Source organism: Thalassophryne amazonica, chromosome 1 (genome assembly GCF_902500255.1).
Source record: "Thalassophryne amazonica chromosome 1, fThaAma1.1, whole genome shotgun sequence".
Classification (NCBI taxonomy): domain Eukaryota; kingdom Metazoa; phylum Chordata; class Actinopteri; order Batrachoidiformes; family Batrachoididae; genus Thalassophryne; species Thalassophryne amazonica.
In genome coordinates this window covers 49974289-49999460 of record NC_047103.1, presented here as the reverse complement: position 1 = coordinate 49999460, position 25172 = coordinate 49974289, and the positions used below count along the sequence as shown (strand labels likewise).

At 41.1% G+C, this 25172-nt stretch overlaps 1 long non-coding RNA gene across 1 annotated transcript; it reads left to right on the top strand.

The window, feature by feature from the left end:
* Window positions 1–641: 641 nt before the first annotated feature.
* LOC117519353 lies at window positions 642–19182 on the top strand. The gene is made up of 3 exons (XR_004563257.1): window positions 642–652; window positions 12582–12592; window positions 18881–19182. It is a non-coding gene; the product is annotated as an uncharacterized LOC117519353 (long non-coding RNA).
* Window positions 19183–25172: the final 5990 nt, after the last annotated feature.

The following is a 25172-nucleotide window of genomic DNA, read 5'->3' as shown; positions in this document are numbered from 1 at the left end:
TCCAATGACTGCTGTCAAACAAACTCTTGGCACAGCAAAGCTACCAGCTGTAGTCATTCATGATCACTAATCAGGACTTAAGACGCCTTGGCAAGTTAAGACATTTTGGAACATTCAGCACTGCTGATTTAAAAAATCTAAGTGGATGTTTGTATAATATTGACCCTGTGCTGATTTCAGGAAATGTGTAATAAATGAAAAACTACAAACAATGGTTTGCAATCATTCTGCCTAAGAAAAAGAATACTGGAGAGAAATCACTGCAGGCCCAGCATTACCCGTGTCTAAGATAAGTGTATGTAAACATGCGACCACAACTGTATCTTGTGTAGCCTCTTGGCAATCTTCAGTCCTAATGAAATGAAAAACCTTAAGTACTATCAGAGAAAATCAATTGTCCTCTGTTCCACTACAGCTGTTAAGCACTCACTTAGTTAATAGCTCCACTTATTTGATTTATTGTAGAAGTTCCTTTGAAGTCTCTCTTAAGATCATACTTTATAGAGGTTTCATGAAGAGCTCTTAATCATCACATATTTTTTTAAACTAATGTTTAACATGTGCACTTTAACTATAATTAGTTCAATTACACTAATTACTCTCATAACCTGAATTGAAAACTATAAAGCAGCTTTTAGTTCTCTTATCTATGGTATAGTGTGGTTCAGTTTTGACCCCAGTACTGTAAATCTGTGACCAGTGTATGTGTAAATGAACTGGAAGGAGATCAAGACTGTAGTCATTTCACTTAAGGTTAAAAGAAGACTACGTAAAAACTCACCCAAATTAAATTGGTTTTATTTGACCAAGGGCCAAGATGTATATTGGCTGTAAGAACAGGGATCATTACACTGGAACTCAGGGAAAATGAAATATCTAAAATAAAAATAAAAAAAATTTGGTGGCGCATGTACATAATTGTCACCTGTATTCAACATCCAAAAATGTTTCCATTGAAGATCAGGGTGAAACCCCTTTGTCCTTCTTTACTGTAGCAAGACATGAACACATCATAAATATCCCATCAACTTACTCTGTATGTTTAAGCCGAGTAAAAAAATCTAGAGTTTAACAGCTAATTTGTTGTGATGGAATACTCATCTGAAGAAAGTTTCACGTATCAGCAAGATGGACGCTTGAGCTCTCTCCTACACATCTCCATGACTGCTACACCAAACGTTTTTCATCCTCTTCCTAGCTGTTCTCACTTCATCCTCACTAATAGCACTTCCTGATTCACTCTTTCCATGTCATTCAACTTTCTTACTGTTGTAGGCTGCCTTTGTCTACCGCTCTCCCCTTCCCTTCTGTCTCCTCTTGTGTGTTGTTTGTCTGTTTTCCCTCCAGGTGGCACGCTGCAGAGCTGAGGAACACCTGTTGCTCAGCATCTACACCACCTGATGCTCATGAGCGGCTCATCAGGAGCGGGTTACTTAAACCCCAGCTTTGAGTTCAGTTGCTGCCAGATTCTACACTAATGCTCCATGATCGTTATGTCCTCTTTCCTGCCACTTCCATGCGCTCCACGTCTGAGCTTTCCACAGCTCATCTCCGCCACTATCTGCACGATGTCATTTTGGAACTCATCTGCTCTCTGCCTCAGAGCACACAACTCTGCCACGTTCAGCTAAGTTCCTGCATGTCTCTGAGATCCCATTCTCACGCTGCTCCTGTTTGTGACTGTGCATGACCAAGAACTATGTTCAAGAACTATTACCAAGAACTCTTTCCAAGAACTGTATGAACTCATATGCAGCACTGCTAAGAACTTTCTAAGTTGATTCTGAAGCCAAGTCCTGCTTAATTGGAGCTGCGTCATAAGACGCCCAGCAACTGACCTCTGAAGATAATTCATAAACTGTGAACAATTCCTGAACAGTGAACCTTATTTCCTGGACAGTAATCTTTATTTCCTGAACTGTGAACATGCTTACAGTGAACTGTTTATTATTAACGGCTCCAGTGTTACGGGTGCATTCACTCACCTCTGTTCTCCTCGTCCTCAGCTCTCTGCATCCCACCTGCCTCTGTTTCCATCTCCATATACTCCAGGACTCCAGCTCATTATCTAACTTTCATGTCTGGCTTGGGTTCACCTGCAGCTCCCCAATTTCCACCACTACAAGTGGCCGTGTCTTCACTCTGCAGGCATCCCCAGCGCAGCATCTTTTGTTTATTTATTTATTGTAAATAAATCTCTTTTCATTCAACACCAGTTCTTTTCTTTGCTCCCAGCATTTGAGTCAATTGCCTGAAACGGTTCGGTCCTATCTGGACCTCTAACTGCAACACTTACCTTTCCCCATTTTTTTTTCCAGGATTAGAAACAGCAGTAATTGGAGCAGGCCAGGGCCTCAACTTTACCTAAATTCTGGGTCTTTTAATGAAGTTTTGGGCTAGTGGCCGGCGATCACTATTTCTTCTATTTTTCTTGTTGTTTAATGCTGGCAAATTATACAGTATTTTTTGTCTTTCTGATGCCTGATTCTGTTTTTTCTCTCTGTTTAAGGTGCAGCTCCAGAGATGGGAGTTGTATTTGTGTTGGCGACCCTCCTGTCCTGTGCGCCAACAGCATTTCTTGCATATTCGTCGGTGAATTGTTCTGTGAATTGTTCTGTGAATTGTTCTGTAATTTATGTTTCTAGCATGGCCCAAGCAGAGGGTCACCCCTTTGAGTCTGGTCTGCTTGAGGTTTCTTCCTCAGATTGAGTTTTTCATTACCACTGTTGCTCTGGGGTTTTTTAAGGTTAGACCTTACCTGTGTGAAGCGCTTTGAGGCGACTCTGTTGTGATTTGGCGCTAAATGAAAATAAATTGAAATTGAAATTACCCTTTCATCTTCTTTGTTCATTAGCTCTACACCATTAGCAAACTGCACCCTCCACCATCGCCATCCTTTATCAGTCAAATTTTTGTTTGTACCTACTCATACAACCACTGCATGTCCTTGTCTGCCTCCTATGTCCAGATGTCAAACGCAATACTTTCCTAGGTGTCTCCCTCACATTTCTGCAGTAGTTGTCCAGTTGTCCAGCATCTCTTCACCTCCACTCAGCACATCCTACCTGAATTTCCATTTGACACTTGGTTCAGTCCTTGTGATTTTCCTCTTTTTCACCTCAAAAGTCATCTGACAAGCTATCATTCAAAGTTGTCTGGCTACACTGTCCCCTGCCACCAGCTTATAGTCTCCAATTTCTTTCATAGTTCACTTCTGTGCACCTCTTTCCACTTGTATACATCAATGTGCTCCTGCTTCTTCTCAAATTTAATATTCACCACAACCATTTTCATCCTGTTTGCAAAATCCATCCACTCATCTACAGTCCTCTCCTTGACACAGAATCAGAATCAGAATAGCCATTATTCACTTAGTACCTACAGTACAAGGAATTTGACACTGGTTTGAAATGTACTCTCTCTGTACGAGCATGTATAAATATATGCTAAACACTAAATAATTCACAGTAACAATGTGCAAATAAAATGTGCAATAAAAAACGTGTGTAAAGGAGAAACAAACAGATTGAAGCTGTACATGAGGCATGTGAATTAGTGAGTTTTTTTGGCAGGTTAAATTGTTCATCAGTGTGATGGCCTGTGGAAAGAAACTGTTCCTGTGTCTGGTTGTTTTGGTGTACACAGCTTTGTCATGTCGACCAGAGGGGAAGAGTTTAAACATCATGTGTCCAGGGTGTGAGGGGTCTGCAGAAATGTTACCAGCTCGTTTCCTGGTCCTGGACCAGTATAAGTCCCGGATGAAGGGCAGGCTGGCTCCAATGATTTTTTTCTACATACCTGACCGTTCGTTAAAGTCTGTGCCTGTCATGTTTGGAGGCAGAGGGAAATCAAACAGAGATGGAGATGCACAGGACGGACTGGATGATGGATTTGTAGAAGATTATGAACAGTTCCTGGGGCAGATTGAACTTCCTGGGCTATTCCTTTTTCCTGATGGAGTCTATGTGGAGGTCCACTTCAGATCTTTGGAGATGGTGGATCCCAGGAACCGAAAAGTGTCCACAGTAGACAGAGTGTTGTTGAGGATGGGAGGCGGGTGATGGTGCGTTTCTTCTGAAGTCCACTATCATCTCCACAGTCTTGAGCGTGTTCAGCTCCAGGTTGTTCTGATCACACCAGAAGACCAACTGTTCCACCTCCTGTCTGTACACTCTAAAACATTGCAACCTTGTTTAGTTATGTCCACTTGCTACCTCTCTTTATCATAAAGAGCTCTTACAAGTTTTGGATATTGAACTCAACTTTACAACTCAACTTGTAAAGTTGAGTTCAACATCCAAAACTTGTAAGAGCTCTTTTTTAAAGAGAGGTAGCAAGTGGACATAACTAAACACAGCTGCACAGTTTGCACAGTTTGTATAGAGGGAGAAGAACAGTGGAGAGAGGACACACCCCTGAGGAGCGCCAGTGCTGATTGTCTGTGTGCTGGATGTGATGCTCCGCAGCCTCACTTGCTGTGTCGTGTCCATCAGCAAGTTGTCGATCCACTGACAGGTGGTACCATCCCATCATTTCATGTTTGTCCATTGAAGTCTACTCTTTTCACCACTCTTTCTTTGGGTACACTCTCCACCACCTCGTTTAACTCACTCCATAAATTATCTTTGTCTTCCATCTCACAACCTACTTGTGTGGCATATATACATGATTACATTCATCATCACCCCTTCAGTTTCCACCTTCACACTCATCACTCAGTCAGACACTTCTAACACACTCTTAATATACTCTTCCTTCAGGATTACCTCTGCACCATTTCTCCTCCCATCCATTGATTGGTAGAAAAGTTTGAACCCAGCTCTGCTGTTCCTGGCCTTACTCTCCTTCATCTTGGTTTCTCGTGCACACGGTACAAACCTGAATGAACAAATCAGCTTGTGGCAGAACAGGGAGAGATGTAAAATGTGTAGTCTATTTTTGGGAGTATAAGTCGTACCGGAGCACAAGTCACATTTACCACTTTATGCAAGAATCACGGGAGGTCAACGTGCAATGCAATTAAACATTTAAAACCCACCTGTAGTACATTTGTAAAAGATAATAAACTTATCGATAATTTCTTTCTTGTTCAGTTTTTGCACAGGACTCTTTAAAGAGCCATCCTTGTTGTTTCACATAGACCAAATAAGTTTTCTTCCAAATATAATAAAAATTATTTTCCCTCTTTTTGTTCAAAAGTGTGTTCTTCCTGTTAAAAAAACCTCCCAAACAACATTTCTTGAAAACAAAAAATGCTTTTCCCTTTTTCTTCTCCTTCTTCCTCCAAAATAACCTCTGCTATATATATTTGCCTAATGTTTGCTATAAGTACTTCTTGTGATCCGAAGAATGACTTCATTTTATTTGGCAGCACCGTGACTTAGTGGTTCCCACTGTTGCCTCACAGCAAGAAGGTCATGGGATCGTTTCCCACCTGTGGCCTTTCTGTGTGGAGTTTGCGTGTTCTCCCTGTGTTTGTTTGGGATCCCTCCAGGTGCTCCGGCATCCTCCATCATCCAAACACACGCAGTGTAGGTGGACTGGAAACTTTAAATTGTCCGTAGGTGTGTGTGAGTGTGTTTCTTTGTCTATATATGGCCCTGTGACAGAGTGGCATCCTGTCTCATACCATATGACTGCTGGGATAGACTCCAGCCCCCCGTGACCCTTAAATGGAGTAAGCAGTTGAAGATGAGTGAGTGCTTCAGCATGTTTGCTAACTACAATGTAAAAAAATAATTAATTGAAGCATCATAATAGTAAAAGTAGTTCAACTTGCTTTCTGTTACTTTATGATGATCTCAATACCAAATGAATATAAAGACCATTGAAAACTGTTATTTTACACGTAGATTTAAGTGATATCAAAGTACATGTGATTATTCACATGTGGTTGTGTGTTTCAAATGATGCTGCAGTGGGAAAAAATAATTAATACAGTATCTCATTGCAAATAATAACAGATGTAGTAGTGCAGAACTTTTTATTGAGCAGTAATCTAATCATCATTTGTTCGTCTGTGTAGAAAAGATTGATCGGTTTTGGCTGATCCAAGCTACACTTGCTAAAGACTAATTTAATTTTAGAGCACATAAATTTGTCAGGTTTTTGTGTGTGTTGGTGGAGCATGTGTGTGTGTGTGTGTTGAGGTTGGGGTTGGGGGTGGAGTGCAGATTATTATGGTGTGCAGTGTAGTTAAGTTTCCTGGTTTTACTTTGATTGTGTGGCCTTGTTGAATTGTCCTGATGGGTCACAATGTTCTGAGCTGAGAATTGGACCGCGGGTTTCAGGGCTGGATCCAGAGTGAAAATATGACAGATGCATTTTTGCCAAATGATAAAATAAAAATCATACGCGTCTCGTTATTCAATAATCCTCATTCTTTTATTCGTGTGCAGCATACACTGTCACACTTCTTTTAATATATTTATTATACTTCATGGACCTGGGTCTTCCAGCGTGTCCTGGGTCTTCCCAGGACAGGGACTACATCTCTCGGCTGGCTTGGGAACACCTTGGAGTTCCCCCGGAGGAGCTGGGGGAGGTGTGTGTGGATCGGGAGGTCTGGGCGGCTTTGCTTGAGCTGCTGCCCCCGCAACCTGACTCTGGATAAAGCGGAAGAAAATGGATGGGTGGATGGATGGACTTCATGGACCATAGTGAACACTTCTTATTTGTATAAATATGATGTCCTAAAAAAACAACACTATAACAAAAATTCACTGTAAACAGGATCAAATTTATTGCCAAAATCTTTCAATTATACCTGAATCTATATATGATTTTTTAAATTGATAAAATCAATAAAAATATGACTGCATATATTCTTAATAATAATATACTGAGATACAGACAGTAACAATATTCATCATGTCCATGACTAAATATACTAAAACAAATACATCACAATGGTGTACATATCACAATTGTGATATGTACACTATTGTGATATGTGTACAATTGTGATGTATTTGTTTTGGTATATTTAGACTTTGTTGTGATTTGGCACTTTATAGGCCGATTGAATTGAAATTGAACATTTTATTGAGTCCTAAAGTAAATAAATATGAAATTGGTCACTGGATCCTTAAACTTTGGACATAATAAACTCTACATGGTGGATCCTTGATCTCTGGACATAAGTAGGAATAAACAAAATCTGTAGTTTTTGTCAAAAACGTTTCCTTTCAGACATTAATGGTATGAATGTCACTCCATATATCTGAGCTGAGTTCTGCTGTGCTTCACTTCAGGATGTAATTTGTAAAGAAAATACAGCACGTCTCATTTTGGGAGGACAAAAATGTTTTAGTCGATTGTAGTTTCTTGTCTGTATTACAACGTTTGGAAAGAGGTGTCATTTTTATTTAAAGCGGGGATTCATTTTGAAGTTATTAATTCCGACCGGACTCTGTCTCGGCAGAGAGCCGCGCAGCGTTTGGAGCTGTGTGAACGGAACGGAGGACGATTCTTGTTTCTTGACTGCAACAAGACAAGAGTCCCAGTTAGTGACTTTAATACACACAAAAGTGAGTCACGGTATTTTAATGGCTTTGAGAGGGGTTAAGAAGCGGACTTGCCGTTTCTGAAGAGGAGCAAATCAAAGAACCAATGAGCTAGTGGATCGAAGCATTGCTTCAATGGTTCACGGCTTCAAAGTGAAGCCGCACTGCAGGTTGATTACAGAGCCACTGCAGACCAAACCCTGAATATCTGACTTTATTTGTACGTCCATATGACTCTGAAACTCGGACAAATCCATATAATTTGCGGACTATAGGTTGACATGAAAACCACTGAAAAGCTGTGTTCACCGCGGGGACACGTTCGGCACTATTTGGGATTATTCAAGATTTTTATTTATTTTTTTTACCAATGACGAACGATGCGTAAAAAAATTTGACCGATGCAACTGCATCGGTCCAAACCGGTATGGATCCGGGCCTGGGTTTAGATCCTCAGGACCAAATGTTCCCTTTAAGCCTTGATGAGTCAAATATGAAGAAGGGCAATTGGGTCGATCCTCAGTGGGTTGTTTTTTTGGTGGTGGGGGTGGGGTGGTTGGGTTGTCACGTGATTGGATTAAATCATTCTTAAGTGATCTTACATCGTTCCCATTGCATTGTCACACGTGGATTTTAATTTGGGCCTCACCTGATGGATGCTGGTAATTTATGGTGATTAGAAATAAAGCATCATATTTTCCTTTATACCCCCCCCCCCCCCCCCACCCATCTGAAGAGAGAAAGATTTGTTTTCCAGAAGGATATAAGGAGAGCCGGTGATTGGTTGTAATGTGACTGCACTACCCTACGGCCTGAAATTTATGTCCTCCATTTGAACTGTGGGTGTGTGCGCTGTGTACATCAGGTTTGTTAATGAAATTTGTCGCCGGGGGGGAGCTAGTAGCTGCAGTCGCACCGTGCGTTGACACATAATATGTGAAATCTAACCTTTCAAACTTCAACTCAGCGGTACTTTAATTGTAATATTATTATTATTATTGCCCTCATCCAAGCATAATGCATTGTGCTGCTGTAGGGGTTATTGCTTTCAGACTGTTGATAACCTATTAGAAATAATACAATTGCTGGAGCCTTATTTAATTATTGTTAATACTGCCTGCTGTTATGTAAAAACACAAACCTAAATGGAAATCCGTGTACTGTGTGTAGGTCACAACAGCCGTATGTGACATAGAGGAAGTAGCGTGGCAAAAGGACGTCGGCGCTGAGCTGCAGTAACACGTGGAGCTGTGCATGGCGCTGTCCTCCGCATACTGTCTGCGTGAGTGTGACTGACAGCTGTCAGGTCTGTCATGGATTCCTTGGCTGCTGTGGGTGAGATGTGAGGGGACAGAGAGAGACGGAGGCCGGGGAAGAAGGATGGCAAGAAGGTCTGTCATACCAGTCAGGCTTTTCGCTTTTTGACATGCATCCTCACGCCCGTATTGTCTATCAGCATCAGCAGATGACTGACAAAGTAGCTGCTCCGCTAAAGACAGCGCCACGTCAGCAGTGTGCACCCAGCTTAGTGGCCCATGCGTGCATAAGGGTTAATATGAACCTTAAAGTAATGTCGTGTCTGTGCTTGCAGAGATGGTTACCCAATCAGCTTAGACCTCATGTAAAACCACAGACTGTATAGTGGACAAACTCTCCATGATCTCACCGGTACATCTTCTAAAGAGGGGTTTTGAGGCAAAAATGGGGCATCTCCGCATGACACTATCTTGGCAGTGCCTGACCTTGCATAACTCCCTCATAAACCAAAAACCTAGACAGAGCTTTAATTCATTTGAAAGCTTGTCTCTTAGTCTTGTCCATCCAAATTGGAAGTCCCAAAAACCAGTTTTATTTGTTATTATCTATCGTCCACCTGGTCGTTACTGTGAGTTTCTCTGTGAATTTTCAGACCTTTTGTCTGACTTAGTGCTTAGCTCAGATAAGATAATTATAGTGGGCGATTTTAACATCCACACAGATGCTGAGAATGACAGCCTCAACACTGCATTTAATCTATTATTAGACTCTATCGGCTTTGCTCAAAAAGTAAATGAGTCCACCCACCACTTTAATCATATTTTAGATCTTGTTCTGACTTATGGTATGGAAATAGAAGACTTAACAGTATTCCCTGAAAACTCCCTTTTGTCTGATCATTTTTTAATAACATTTACATTTACCCTGATGGACTACCCTGCAGTGGGGAATAAGTTTCATTACACTAGAAGTCTTTCAGAAAGCGCTGTAACTAGGTTTAAGGATATGATTCCTTCTTTATGTTCTCTAATGTCATATACCAACACAGAGCAGAGTAGCTACCTAAACTCTGTAAGGGAGTTAGAGTATCTTGTCAATAGTTTTACATCCTCATTGAAGACAACTTTGGATGCTGTAGCTCCTCTGAAAAAGAGAGCTTTAAATCAGAAGTGTCTGACTCCGTGGTATAACTCACAAACTCGTAGCTTAAAGCAGATAACCCGTAAGTTGGAGAGGAAATGGCGTCTCACTAATTTAGAAGATCTTCACTTAGCCTGGAAAAAGAGTTTGTTGCTATATAAGAAAGCCCTTCGTGAAGCTAGGACATCTTTCTACTCATCACTAATTGAAGAAAATAAGAACAACCCCAGGTTTCTTTTCAGCACTGTAGCCAGGCTGACAAAGAGTCAGAGCTCTATTGAGCTGAGTATTCCATTAACTTTAACTAGTAATGACTTCATGACTTTCTTTGCTAACAAAATTTTGACTATTAGAGAAAAAATTACTCATAACCATCCCAAAGATGTATCGTTATCTTTGGCTGCTTTCAGTGATGCCGGTATTTGGTTAGACTCTTTCTCTCCGATTGTTCTGTCTGAGTTATTTTCATTAGTTACTTCATCCAAACCATCAACATGCTTATTAGACCCCATTCCTGCCAGGCTGCTCAAGGAAGTCCTACCATTATTTAATGCTTCAATCTTAAATATGATCAATCTATCTTTGTTAGTTGGTTATGTACCACAGGTCTTTAAGGTGGCAGTAATTAAACCATTACTTAAAAAGCCATCACTTGACCCAGCTATCTTAGCTAATTATAGGCCAATCTCCAACCTTCCTTTTCTCTCAAAGATTCTTGAGAGGGTAGTTGTAAAACAGCTAACTGATCACCTGCAGAGGAATGGTCTATTTGAAGAGTTTCAGTCAGGTTTTAGAATTCATCATAGTACAGAAACAGCATTAGTGAAGGTTACAAATGATCTTCTTATGGCTTCGGACAGTGGACTTATCTCTGTGCTTGTTCTGTTGGACCTCAGTGCTGCTTTTGATACTGTTGACCATAAAATTTTATTACAGAGATTAGAGCATGTCATAGGTATTAAAGGCATTGCGCTGCGGTGGTTTGAATCATATTTGTCTAATAGATTACAGTTTGTTCATGTAAATGGGGAATCTTCTTCACAGACTAAAGTTAATTATGGAGTTCCACAAGGTTCTGTGCTAGGACCAATTTTATTCACTTTATACATGCTTCCCTTGGGCAGTATTATTAGACGGTATTGCTTAAATTTTCATTGTTACGCAGATGATACCCAGCTTTATCTATCCATGAAGCCAGAGGATACGCACCAATTAGCTAAACTGCAGGATTGTCTTACAGACATAAAGACATGGATGACCTCTAATTTCCTGCTTTTAAACTCAGATAAAACTGAAGTTATTGTACTTGCCCCACAAATCTTAGAAGCATGGTGTCTAACCAGATCGTTACTCTGGATGGCATTTCCCTGATCTCTAGTAATACTGTGAGAAATCTTGGAGTTATTTTTGATCAGGATATGTCATTCAAAGCGCATATTAAACAAATATGTAGGACTGCCTTTTTGCATTTACGCAATATCTCTAAAATCAGAAAGGTCTTGTCTCAGAGTGATGCTGAAAAACTAATTCATGCATTTGTTTCCTCTAGGCTGGACTATTGTAATTCATTATTATCAGGTTGTCCTAAAAGTTCCCTAAAAAGCCTTCAGTTGGTTCAGAATGCTGCAGCTAGAGTACTGACGGGGACTAGCAGGAGAGAGCATATCTCACCCGTGTTGGCCTCCCTTCATTGGCTTCCTGTTAATGCTAGAATAGAATTTAAAATTCTTCTTCTTACTTATAAGGTTTTGAATAATCAGGTCCCATCTTATCTTAGGGACCTCGTAGTACCATATTACCCCATTAGAGCGCTTCGCTCTCAGACTGCGGGCTTACTTGTAGTTCCTAGGGTTTGTAAGAGTAGAATGGGAGGCAGAGCCTTCAGCTTTCAGGCTCCTCTCCTGTGGAACCAGCTCCCAATTCAGATCAGGGAGACAGATACCCTCTCTACTTTTAAGATTAGGCTTAAAACTTTCCTTTTCGCTAAGGCTTATAGTTAGGGCTGGATCGGGTGACCCTGGACCATCCCTTGGTTATGTTGCTTTAGACGTAGACTGTGTTTCATAATTATTGTATGGCCTTGCCTTGCAATGTGGAGCGCCTTGGGGCAACTGTTTGTTGTGATTTGGCGCTATACAAGAAAAAAGTTGATTGATTGATTGATTGATATTCACCCATTCACACACAGCAATATTGGGGTCCTGCCATGCAAGGAGTGCATACTGGTAGCAATTTAGGGATTAAGAACCTTGCCCAAGGAGCCTTCTTGGTTTTAGTTGTCTGATGGGGATTTGAACTGATCCATTTGAACTGATGATCACCTCCCCAACTGGTGCTAATGGCGCTAACATAAATGATATAATATTAAAATTTCGCTCACTGGAAATACTGGAGCACAGACTTCTTTGATGGTCCATTGGTACATTTAACTGCACAGCAAGCCATATGACCTCAGATATTTGTCAGGAAATGCTCTAGTCCACAGCAACTAGCAGCTGCTGCTAGCAGGGCTGTGACTCCAGCACACAGCTGTCACTCAAAGCAGACTGGCCTCTAATGAATCATAATTATATGTCCTCAAATAGCTTAAATTGATTAGTTATGAAAAAAAATTCATCCAAAGTAGACTATAACTATAACTATAACTAACTATAGAGACGTTTCTGTGAAGGCTCTTAGTTGTCCAGGTGGTTTCCATAGTAGAGAAGCTTGAATCTTTGACTGGACTGGGTCCTTGCATCAAGCAACCCAGTCCAGTCAAGATTCAAGCTTCTCTACTATAACTATAGAGACCAAAACCTTTTTTTTCTTTTAATCAAGCTCTAAAAATGTTTTATTTCTGCTGTGAAGTTAGATATATTAACTCTGTGGACTAAAAGTGAGTCACTTTTGGAGGTAGCCTTAAGGGACCATTCAAGATTTTCCACTTTAGCTTTAGATTGCAGCTTGTGTAAAACACGGCTCAGTGGAGCCTGTTGCCTCTTCATGGTTCTTTTTCCTTTTACTCTCATGGACAGGGCTGACTTTGGCCTTCAAAATGCTGACCACCCTCCAAAAAGTTGATTTCACAAATGGAAAAACAGCATCTGCTTTTCTACAGCTTCACATATGGTGGTCATAGTTGCTCATATGAACTGAAGCAGGTAAGCGGAGTAGGGGGTTGGCCCCAAGAGACCTTGAACAGAGGGTCTGGCCCTGGGGACTTTTGTTGGGCCACTCTGCAGTGAGAGCCACGTTGTCCCAAACTAGATGAACCAAGAAATGAGGCCGCAGAACTCAAAGATCAGGCGACCATGAACATGGAGAATGACAGAAAACTAGCATGTTTTGCGCGTGGGGATCCACGCGCTCTAGATTGGGTAGAGTTCATAAAAAGGGTATGTGACATTTTTCAAGGGTGGTAATAAATTATGCAAAGTGTCTATAATGAGTTTGAATGACGTGTGAGTCCAGAATGTTTTTAAAAACCTTAGACCTCACCACTTTTATTGGGGAAGAACTCAGCCCTTTTATTTCCTGTTAATTATGTAATTTTTAAACGATAATTTGCTGTCTTAATGTATTAATAAATTGTTTAGGTTCTTGTCATCACATAAACACTATTATCATCATCATTGTTCTCATTATTATTCTTATCAATAATATAATAGCCAAGTAGCCTCTGTGTGCATGTGTGTAACTTTGATCACAGCGAAACTGTGGAGAGCTGACATTTGGCGTTTGGTGTGTTTATGTATTTTGAGTCAAGGATGAACACTGCCAAAATGGAATGTTGATAGGACAAATATTTTTGGAGAAGCTACGGATATTAGCTAACAACACTAAACAATAGATGTTGGTAACTACATTATGGACTCACACGCCGTTTCAGCAGGGGCGCTAAATCATCCATATTATAATAGAATCTGTGTGCATGCGTGCATGTGTATGGCTTTGATATGCAAAAACTGGGGAGAGCAAATGCTGACATTTGCTGTTTGGTATGCTTATGTATTTTGGTTCAAAGAGGAATGCTGCCAAAACAGAAAGTTGATAGGAAAAATATTTTTGGAGAAATTAGCAATTTTAGCTAACCAGTAAACAATTGACATTGTGCTGCAATGCACCATGGGAGTTTGGGGTTTTGAGGTTTTAAATGTTGTTATTGTGGTTCATATTAGTTTAACAGTGTTGTTAGTGTTACTGATTTATTGTATTTTTGTAGTTCATTTGGTTTAATCAGTTTAATTAAGTCTCATGTTGTTGTTACCATGAGTGACTTATGTTTCATGTTGGTACAATGAGTGAAATGTGTAGTGTTTTTAATGTCTTCCGCCACCGTCTTTGTTTGTCAACTTAAAAGCACCAGCTTACAGCAGCTGTACGTGCATGCATCTGTACATGTGTGCATGGAACTTTGATCACACAGAAATTGTGGAGAGCTGACATTTGCCATTTGCTATGCTTTTGTGTTTTGGGTCAAGGATGAATGTTGTGATAAGGGAAAGTTGATAGGCCTAATATTTTTTGGAGAAATTAGCAATTTTAGCTAACCAATAAACAATGGATGTTGTGCTGCAATGCATCATGGGAGTTTGGGGTTTAAAATCTTGTTGTTGTGGTTCATGTTAGTTTAACAATGTTGTTAGTGTGATTGTTTTATTGTGATTTTTGTAGTTTGTAGGTTTAGTCACTTTAGTTATGCTGCCATTACCATGAGTGAGTTCAGTCTCTTGTAGCTAATACCATGAGTGAACACGTATTGTGTTAGATCTCCACCCTCTTTTTGTCTCAAATTAGAAGCACTTGCATGCAGTAAAGACAAACAGCTGTGCGTGCAACTTGGATCAGGGACAAACAGAGCACAGCTGACGTTTGCTGTTTGGTGTGCTTATATATACTCAACAAAAATATAAACGCAACACTTCTGGTTTTGCTCCCATTTTGTATGAGATGAACTCAAAGATCTAAAACTTTTTCCACATACACAATATCACCATTTCCCTCAAATATTGTTCACAAACCAGTCTAAATCTGTGATAGTGAGCACTTCTCCTTTGCTGAGATAATTCATCCCACCTCACAGGTGTGCCATATCAAGATGCTGATTAGACACCATGATTAGTGCACAGGTGTGCCTTAGACTGCCCACAATAAAAGGCCACTCTGAAAGGTGCAGTTTTGTTTTATTGGGGGGGGGATACCAGTCAGTATCTGGTGTGACCACCATTTGCCTCATGCAGTGCAACACATCTCCTTCGCATAGAGTTGATCAGGTTGTCAATTGTGGCCTGTGGAATGTTGGTCCACTCCTCTTCAATGGCTGTGCGAAGTTGCAACGACGAACTGGAGTGAGGTCGAGACCCCGATGAGAACGACGAGCATGCAGATGAGCTTCCCTGAGACGGTTTCTGACAGTTTGTGCAAAAATTCTTTGGTTATGCAAACCGATTGTTTCAGCAGCTGTCCGAGTGGCTGGTCTCAGACGATCTTGGAGGTGAACATGCTGGATGTGGAGGTCCTGGGCTGGTGTGGTCCTGTGGTGTTACACGTGGTCTGCAGTTGTGAGGCTGGTTGGATGTACTGCCAAATTCTCTGAAACGCCTTTGGAGACAGCTTATGGTAGAGAAATGAACATTCAATACACGAGCAACAGCTCTGGTTGACATTCCTGCTGTCAGCATGCCAATTGCACGCTCCCTCAAATCTTGCGACATCTGTGGCATTGTGCTGTGTTTTAAAACTGCACCTTTCAGAGTGGCCTTTTATTGTGGGCAGTCTAAGGCACACCTGTGCACTAATCATGGTGTCTAATCAGCATCTTGGTATGGCACACCTGTGAGGTGGGATGGATTATCTCAGCAAAGGAGAAGTGCTCACTATCACAGATTTAGACTGGTTTGTGAACAATATTTGAGGGAAATGGTGATATTGTGTATGTGGAAAAAGTTTTAGATCTTTGAGTTCATCTCATACAAAATGGGAGCAAAAACAAAAGTGTTGCGTTTATATTTTTGTTGAGTATATTTTGGGTCAAGGATGAACACTGCCAAAATGGAACACTGATAGGACTAATAGTTTTGGAGAAGCTATGAATATTAACTAATGTTGCTAATTACATTTTGGTCTCACACGCCTTTCCAGCAGGGGTCATCTTTATATTAAAAGAGTGAGTGTAAGTGCATATAATTGTAAATACATTAAAAATACATGGATGACACAAGAAAGTGAAAACACTTTTATTTTCATTGTGGTCCATTTAAAAATCAACTGACAAAATAGACGTAATACTAAAATAATAATAATAATAATAATAATAATAATAATAATAATAATAATAATAGTGTGTATGATAACAACAACCTAAACATTTTATAAATACATGAAGACAGTAAATTAACATTAAAAATTACATAATTAACACAAAATAAAAGGGCTGAGTTCCTCTTCTAAAAATGGTTGAGGTCTAAGGTTCTAAACACATTCTGGACTCACACGCCATTCCAAGTCATTGCTTAATTCATTACCACTCTTGAAAAATGTCAGCTACCTATTTTATAAACACTACCCAATGTAGAGCCCACAGGCAGCACGGTGGTATTGAGCCCCATGTTTTGTCTGTTTAGAATGGCCAAATTCTCCGAAACACCTTTGGAGATGGCTTATGGTAGAGAAATGAACATTCATTTCATGGGCAACAGCTCTGGTGAACATTCCTGCAGTCAGCATGCCAACTGCACACTCCCTCAGAACTTGCGACATCTGTGGCATTGTGCTGTGTGATAAAACTGAACATTTCAGAGTGGCCTTTTATTATGGCCAGCCTAAGGCACACCTGTGCAATAATCATGCTGTCTAATCAGCATCTTGATAAGCCACACCTGTGAGGTGGGATCGATTTTCTTGGCAAAGGAGACGTGCTCACTAATACAGATTTGTGAACAATATTTGAGAGAAATAGATCTTTTGTGTATGTAGAATGTGTTTTAGATCTTTGAGTTCAGCACATGAAAAATGGGAGCAAAAACAAAAGTGTTACCTTTTGTTCAGTGTATTTTCTGCTTGTTGGCGGCTGAGAAGCGCACCGAGAGAAAACACTGAGGGCCTTCTTTAAAAATGCTTATTCACATACAGTTCCAAGATAAGGAATTAAAGTACTTCCAGATGTCTTATGTGGATATGTTTTCGCTAAGCTGTGATTTTTAACCCTGAGAGAAACAACACCAATATGTCAGATTAAAAAAAAAACTTTGCTTACTCTGTGCTGCATCTCCTTCAAATGATGTATATATATATATATATATATATATATATATATATATATATATATATATATATATATATATATATATATATATAATTTTATATATATATAAAATTCTGTAATATGCTTTATACTTGTGATGTCAAACTATACTATTCCGATATATTACATTCGATATCACGAGTGAAAGTGACTGTACAGTTGAAATGTTGGTTCATTACATGTTATGAACGTGTTAAGGCTACTCGTGTGTTAATGTATGTATTTTACTTATTAAAAGTATGAGGAAAAGACAAAAAAAAAAGTTCACTCCTCCTGTGATTTTGGCTTCTTTTGTGGCCTGAACATAGACTCTGTGGGTCTGACCAGTAGGGCCGGTGCTAGCCATTTGGGTGCCCTAAGCACAAATGATTTGTGCTGCCCCCCCCCAAACAACAATAATTCAGAATTTGTCAGTGCGGTTCTCTTTATTTCCAAAATAACTCCTCAGTACTCAATATTAAATTAATACTGAGTTATTATTTTAATAATAATATATTAATGTTTTGAAAACAGTTGCAAATAAATAATTTTGCATTAACAATGGCATCAAGCATGATAAGAAATAAATACAAAATTTAAAATAAATAAATACCACCACCCTTATTTAAAAAAAAACCCTGATTTGTTCAACCACAGTAGACTGAACATTGCACTGAACTTTGTAAACACAGAACAAAATATTCAGGTATTTAGCCTTGTAAAGAAATTTTCACTTATTAATCTCAACCTCACGCATCTGTCAAGAACGTGGTGGAGAGTCCAACAGGCTTGGTGTTGGTGGGAGAGCAAAGGGGAGAAGTCAGTGCTTTTTAGTGCTGCACGCCCACACTTAAGAGACAAGCAACTCCAGGCCACTTTGTTAACCCCCAGCGGGATACCTGGCCGCGTGGACAGATTCATAATCCAGTGCGTAAAGTCTCCAAAATGAATTCTTATGAGGAAAAGAACAGGGTTTCGGGTCTGTCGTCGCACAGACAGGAGCAGGAGTAGACTTAGTCCCTGCGGGGCAGGGTCAGGCACTTTTGGAGGCGAGCTTGCTGAACTGGCTGATGGAGGAAACTGTGAGCTGGAGACGGGGGCTCTGCGGGCGCAGCGCAATGCAAGGCAGTGTGTGGTAAGAACAGTGACGTGCGGTGAGGTTCATGGCTGGTGATGCACTGATCACAATCAAATTTACAAACATATGAACCCCACAGAGCAGCTTATTCACTGTTTGATTGGCAGCAGTTAACGGGTTATGTTTAAAATCTAAAAAAGCACATTTAATTTAAAAAAAACCTTATTGTGGTCTTATCTTTACTTATAAATGAAGGCCATGTGCCGCTCCTTCTGAACCATAGCATCAATGAATTGTTTGTAGAATTATTCATCTTCCTTCAGTTTTAAAAGTCTCTCTGTCTCAGTGGAAATCACTGCCAGGGAAGAAAGTCATCCTTCATCAGTCTTGTTCCAACTGTATGTTTTGAGCCTTTTCCGTCCTTGAATGTGAGCGGTTGTCCGCTCGTGTTTGATGAGATTTCTTTGTAAATTCTTTAGGCCACAATATCCCATCTGAGTCCAGACGTTATCACTTGCTGACATTGTCACATTGTCACCAGCTGGTCTTGTAGCTTGCTGTCACTTATTCTGCAGTTGAGTAGTTGCTGCAAGAAGAATCCCTGGGATCACTAGTGCTCCCAACATGAGGCAGAAGAACTGCGTGCCTCACCTGGTGCCTTTTTGCAGCTGCTTTGTGATCCCTCAGCACACGAAACACGTTACACATACAGCTGTTGACAAAAAACACTGTATTATGTACATCAGCTAAACCGTGGAATTTAAGTTCATGTAACCAAAGTGTTTGAACATTTTAATGCCAACATACAGAGAGACAGTGAGACAGTCTCACTGCACAGCATTCCAGCAGTTAGCCCAGTGATTGTGCAATCCATGGTGAGGCACAGCAGGCTGCTGCCTCACCGCACGTCTCTTCTCAGTATTTGAACTGCAATTGTGAAAATTGTGAAAAAATGATTTTGAATAAAAATAATCTAAACCTGGTGAAGTTAAAAGATAATAACTTTATAGTACAAATCACTGGATAAATATAACCATTTAATTTATTTTTTAATTTTACAGTTTTTTCTTTCCATGATGGCAGGTGAGGCACAGCCTCCCCTGACTGCACGTCACTGGGTAAGAAAGGCAAGGATGGAAGGGCGGGAGGAGGGGAGGATGATGAGAGCAGCTATGACTGACTGGCGAATGCAGCCACCTGTGACCCTGCAAGGAAATGACAGCCACACTTTGCACCTGATTTTCCCGACTTCCACGCGATCCTCAGCCAGTGGTTACCGCCTGGCTACTGCAGTTCTCAGTGCGCCCTCCTGACATAATACCAGCCAAAACAAAGTGTGATGACATCACTTCCAAAATGCTTGAAGGGGGGAAAAATGCAATCCGATCTTTTTATTTATTTTTTAAAACACTGAAAGTTTAAGCAGTTTCCCTTAACGCAGGGAAAAACACGAAAGTCTCTTCAGTTTGTGCAAAAAAAGAGAGAGAAGGGAGAGAAAGAAGTCCGAGGTAGAAGAGGTGCAGAGATCACCACTTTGTGAAGAAAAAAAAAAACCCCTCTGCTGCTTCTATGTTTCATTCACAGGAGAGAACATAGACAGGCGCTTGCTTTTATCCACTTCTCTGATTATGCAGATCCAGGAGCTTGATTTATTTGGTGCCCCCAGGCACTCCGGTGCCCTACGTGCAGTGAGTGATGAGCGTGTGCAGAACGACGGCACTGCTGACCAGTTTAAAACAGTCTAACATGACGGCGGCTCTGCTGCAGTGGGGTGCTCTACTGAGTGTGGCCTCCTGGTGCTATATTCTCTTTGGTGTTGGTAAGGTTTAGACCTTACTTGTGTACAGCACTTTGAGGTGACATATGTTATGAGTTGAATAATAAATAAATAAATTTGTGTTGTTTCTGCCAATCACAGTTTGACAGACTCTCCGTGAGGAGTCCGGAGCACCGTGTGCAGGTCGTATGGCATCAGTGTGTCCTGTCTCCTCCACCTCACTACAACACCTATTGCACTCAGTCATACTCAGGGTGTGCATGGCCCCAAGACTGTACACAGGAAAATATGGGTCAAAGGAGAAAAGCTCAGTAGTTTAACCATAATGAATCTCTTGCTCTCTTTTAAACAAGCATGCAGATGCACACAGGCACTTTGGAGATTAGCGATCTATTGGATAAATCATTACCAGTATCTGCCTTTCGGCAACCAAGAACAAAATGTGTGGTGATTGCTAATTGCCTTGTTAGTATGAAAACAAAGCAGCTATTCCCCACCTCCCCCCTCCCCATGCTGATGGGCGAAATTACGAGGAAACAAACAAGTGGTGGGGAACATGTGAATAAGGATGTTTTTACATGAGCATCTGTGGATACAGCTGCCGCTTGCTCGGTCCATCCTGCCTTCCCCTTTCTGTTTCACTCAAGCTCAAACAACCAAAGCTAAACAAGACAGTGGTGTCGCATACCCGTTTTGAATAAATGTTACAGTCTACCTGCACTCAAAAAAACTGATGCATTGGATGAACTCAATTCAATTATGAGCAGGATTTATGCAGCCCCAACTCAAATAAAGTGCATCCATGCAAGATAATTTAATATAATTTAGTTGGGACTACATATATTTATTAGATGGAAATCTTGACCATAATTGAATTGAGTTCATGCAGTGAGTCAGTTTTTTGGTAGTGCCCAGTTGATGACTCCTACTAGAACCATATCCATCTTATGGTGTACCGTGGTGTTTATTTTTATGTGTGGAACATCAAAACTTACATCAGTGAGTAGATCCAAGATACAGCTGTCATATCTCAGAGTAACACACACACACACACACACACACACACACACACACACACACACACACACACACACACACACACACACACACACACACACACACACACACACACACACACACACACACTCCTCTTCAACCCCTTAGTCCAATCAAGGAGCCAATCCCAGCAGCCATAGAGCACGAGGCGAGGTACACCCAGGACAGGACGCCAGTCTGTCGCAGGACCACAAACAGACAAACAAACACAGTCACACCCACTCACACACCTACGGACAATTTAAAGATTCCAATCCACCTAACCCACATGTCTTTGGATGTGGGAGGAAACCGGAGCACCCAGAGGAAACCCACGCAAACACGGGGAGAACGTGCAAACTCCACACAGAAAGGCCACAGGCGGGAATTAAACCCATGACCTTCTCACTGTGAGGCAACAGTGCTAACCATTAATCCACTGTGCTGCCACCCCCAAGTAACAGTTGTGACAAATACAACCCCAAATCAGAAAAAGTTGGGATGATATACAAAATACAAACAACAGTGATTGTTACATTTACTTTAACTTCTATTTCACTGCAGACAGTATGAAATCAAAATATTTCCTGCTTTGGGTGCTCAACTTTATTTCATTTCTTAACATATAGCCATCCCATTTCAGGCCTCCAACACATTCTCTACAAAACAACAACAAAAGCTGGGGTGGGCACTATTCAAGGTGAGTAATGAGGTCAACAAATAAAATGCAATTTCAAACAGGTGATGTCAATATGTGATTGTAATCATGATTTTGTACAAAAGCGGTATCCATGAAAGGCTGAGTCACTGAGGAGCAATGATTGGCAGAGGACCTTGAGTTTGTGAGAAAATTATTAAAATATTTAAAAACATTGTTCCTAAAAGAAAGATTGGAAGATTGGATTTGCATATTTCACCCTCTACTGTAATTAATACGAGGTCTGTCCGAAACGTAACGGACCTTTTTATTTTTTTCAAAAACTATATGGATTTGAATCACGTGCGCTTGCATCAGCCAAGCTTGAACCTTCGTGCACATGCGTGAGTTTTTTCACACCTGTCGGTTGCATCATTTGCCTGTGGGCAGGCTTTGAGTGAGCACTGGTCCAGCCCCCTCGCAGATTTTTATTGTCAGGGAAATGTCTGAGCGACTGCCGCTTTGCTCCATGAAATTTTTTTCAGAAACTGTTAGAGACAGCCAGTTGGAAACCATTCGAAAGATTCAGATGGCCTTCGGTGAAGATTCTGTCGGCTTCACATGGATTAAGTTGTGTTAAAACCTTTTAAAAGACGACCCACAGCGGTGGAGGGCATGCGGCGCACCGAGCGGCCATCGACAGGCTGGAACGACCAGATCATTTCCAAACTGAACGCTGTGTTGATCCGGGACGTCGTGTGACTACCACAGAAATGGCAAGAGAGCTGGACATAGCACTTTTGTGGCACATTCCACTGTTACAAAAGATTTTGTAATGAAAGACGTGCAGAGGAATTCGCGCGTCGGCACGGAGCCCTTCATGGCACGCAACAAAAAAACACCTCCGTGTTGGAAGTCTCACAGGACATGTTGTGGCATGTCCAGCTGTTACACAATTTCTCGGATACTCACTCGACAGAAAAGCCATTGAAAGCCGTCTGAATCTTCCGAATGGTTTCCAAGACGGAGGTGTTTTTTTTGTTGCGTGCCATGAGCGGCTCTGTGCAAAGCGCGAATTCCTCCGCACGTGTTTCATTACAAAATCTCCTGTAACAGTGGAATGTGCCACAAAAATGCTATGTCCAGCTCTCTTGCCATTTCTGTGGTAGTCACACGATGTCCCGGATCAACACAGCGTTCAGTTTGGAAATGATCTGGTCGTTCCAGCCTGTCGATGGCCACTCGGTGCGCCGTGCACCCTCCGCCGCTGTGGGCTGTCTTTAAAAAGGTTTTAACACGCCTTAATCCGTGTGACGCCGACAGAATCTTCACCGAAAGCCATCTGAATCTTTTGAATGGTTTCCAACTGGCTGTCTCTAACAGTTTCTGAAAAAAATTTCATGGAGCAAAGTGGCAGTCGCTCTGCCATTTCCCTGACAATAAAAATCCGATGAGGGGGCTGGACCAGTGCTCACTCAAAGCCTGCACACAGGCGAATGACGCAACCGACAGGTGTGAAAAAACTCAAGCTTGGCTGATGCAATCACATGTGATTCAAATCCATATAGTTTTTGAAAAAAAATAAAAAGGTCCGTTACTTTTCGGACAGACCTCGTATCATTAAATGAGTCAAGGACTCTGGAGAAACTTCAGGGTGTGATCCTAAGCTGAACATCTGTGATCACCATTTCCTCAGACAACACTGCCTCATGAACCTTCATTCATCAATAGCTGATATAATCACATTGTGGCGGTTCCCCCCGTCCACCCATTTTGGTGATGGTTTTTGATCTTTGTATGTTTTTGGATTTTCATTTGTTTATTTGCTGATGGTTCCTGTCCTGTTGGTTTATACATTATGTTCTGTTTTTGTCCTGTGCCTCCAGTATGTGTGTGCGTGTGTATGTGTGTCTCCTCTGGTCCATTGTGTGCATTTCTCCCTGCCTCCGATGTGTGTGTGTGTGTGTGTGTGTGTGTGTGTGTGCGTGTGTGTTGTGTACGTTGCCTCTCTTCCTCCTCTAGGTCTTGTGTACAGTATATGCTGTGTCTCCTCTGTGTCTTGTGTGTATCCAGTCCCCTGCAGATGTTGATCATTGGTTTTGGTTTATGTGTCAGTCCCTGGTCTGTCATCTACCAGCTTCATGTGCGCACGTTTATTCTTTGTTCCACGTCTTTGTTCTGTTGTATTTTGGTTTTTGATTATAGTTTTGTTCTGATTGTCATTTATGTTTGATCACCTTGATGTTTTATTCTTAGTGTTTCCTATTGGTTTGCATTGTGTTCACCTCTGTGGTTGTGATTTATTTCTGTGTTTTTATTTTTCTTCTTTTACGAGTTTTGTTATTGTTATTTAATTCCAACTCACCCGTTGTTTTCTGTGTTATTATTTTATCACCAGTTATTCTCTGTTCAGTTGTTCATCTCCTTTCATTCTGCTTCATTTACGTGTCTTTTAGTCCCACCTCCTTGTTTTCGCACACCTGTCTATTCTATTTTTAAGGACTTCCTTGTTTGTCTGCTATTGCCGCTCCATTGTGGATGTCTTGGTCAAGTTCGACGGCTGTGTCATGGTCTGTAGCTTATCGTGGTCCTCGCCTTGATTTGCTCTCTGCTCTGTGTGTAAGTACCAGTTCCATATGTTTACCGCACCATTGTTTGGTGTAGCTTTTGTTCAGTTTTTGGTAGTTCTCTGTGCATTCTCATTAGTTTTTTGTCATTACAGGAATTGTGTATATTTTTGGGACTTGTCATTTTTGCACTTATTGAACTATTTGTCACAATAAATCACTTGGATTGATATACATTGATATACCCGGTGTCTTCACTGTCTGCATATTGGGTTCATCACCTTCACAATCATAATACACATGGGCAAGGGCTTACATTGGTAAGCCTTTGTTAAGCACTACAACGCAAAAATACATTCACAAATCCAACTTAAAATGGTACTGTGCATGTATTTTTCAACAAGACTATGTAAAACCCACATTCTGCACACATTACAAAGGCATGGCTGCAAAAGAAGAGATATAGGTACTGGAGGGATGCGCCACGGAGCCGTTTATGACACAGCACAAAACCACCTCCATGTTGGTCTCACAGGACGGCTTTCAGGTGGATTTCAGATGGCTGTCGGTTGCTTTTCAGTCGTGTGATTATCCGAGAAATTGAGTATGAGCTGGACATGCCCCAACATGTCTTGTGAGGCTTCATCACGGCGTTGCTTTGCGCCATGCGGCTCCACCGCGACGCATGGAATTCCACTCCTCTTTCCATGACAAAAACTCCTGTAACAGTGGAATGTGCCGTTCATTTCTAAACTGGACGCTGTCTTGATCCGGTCTGTCGTCTGACACAGGAATTGTGAAAAGACGTGGACATCAGCACTTTTTCGGCACATTGAGACAGACGTGCAGAGGAGTTCCGCGCGTCATGGTGGAGCCGCATGGCGCAAAGCAACACCGTGATGAAGCCTCACA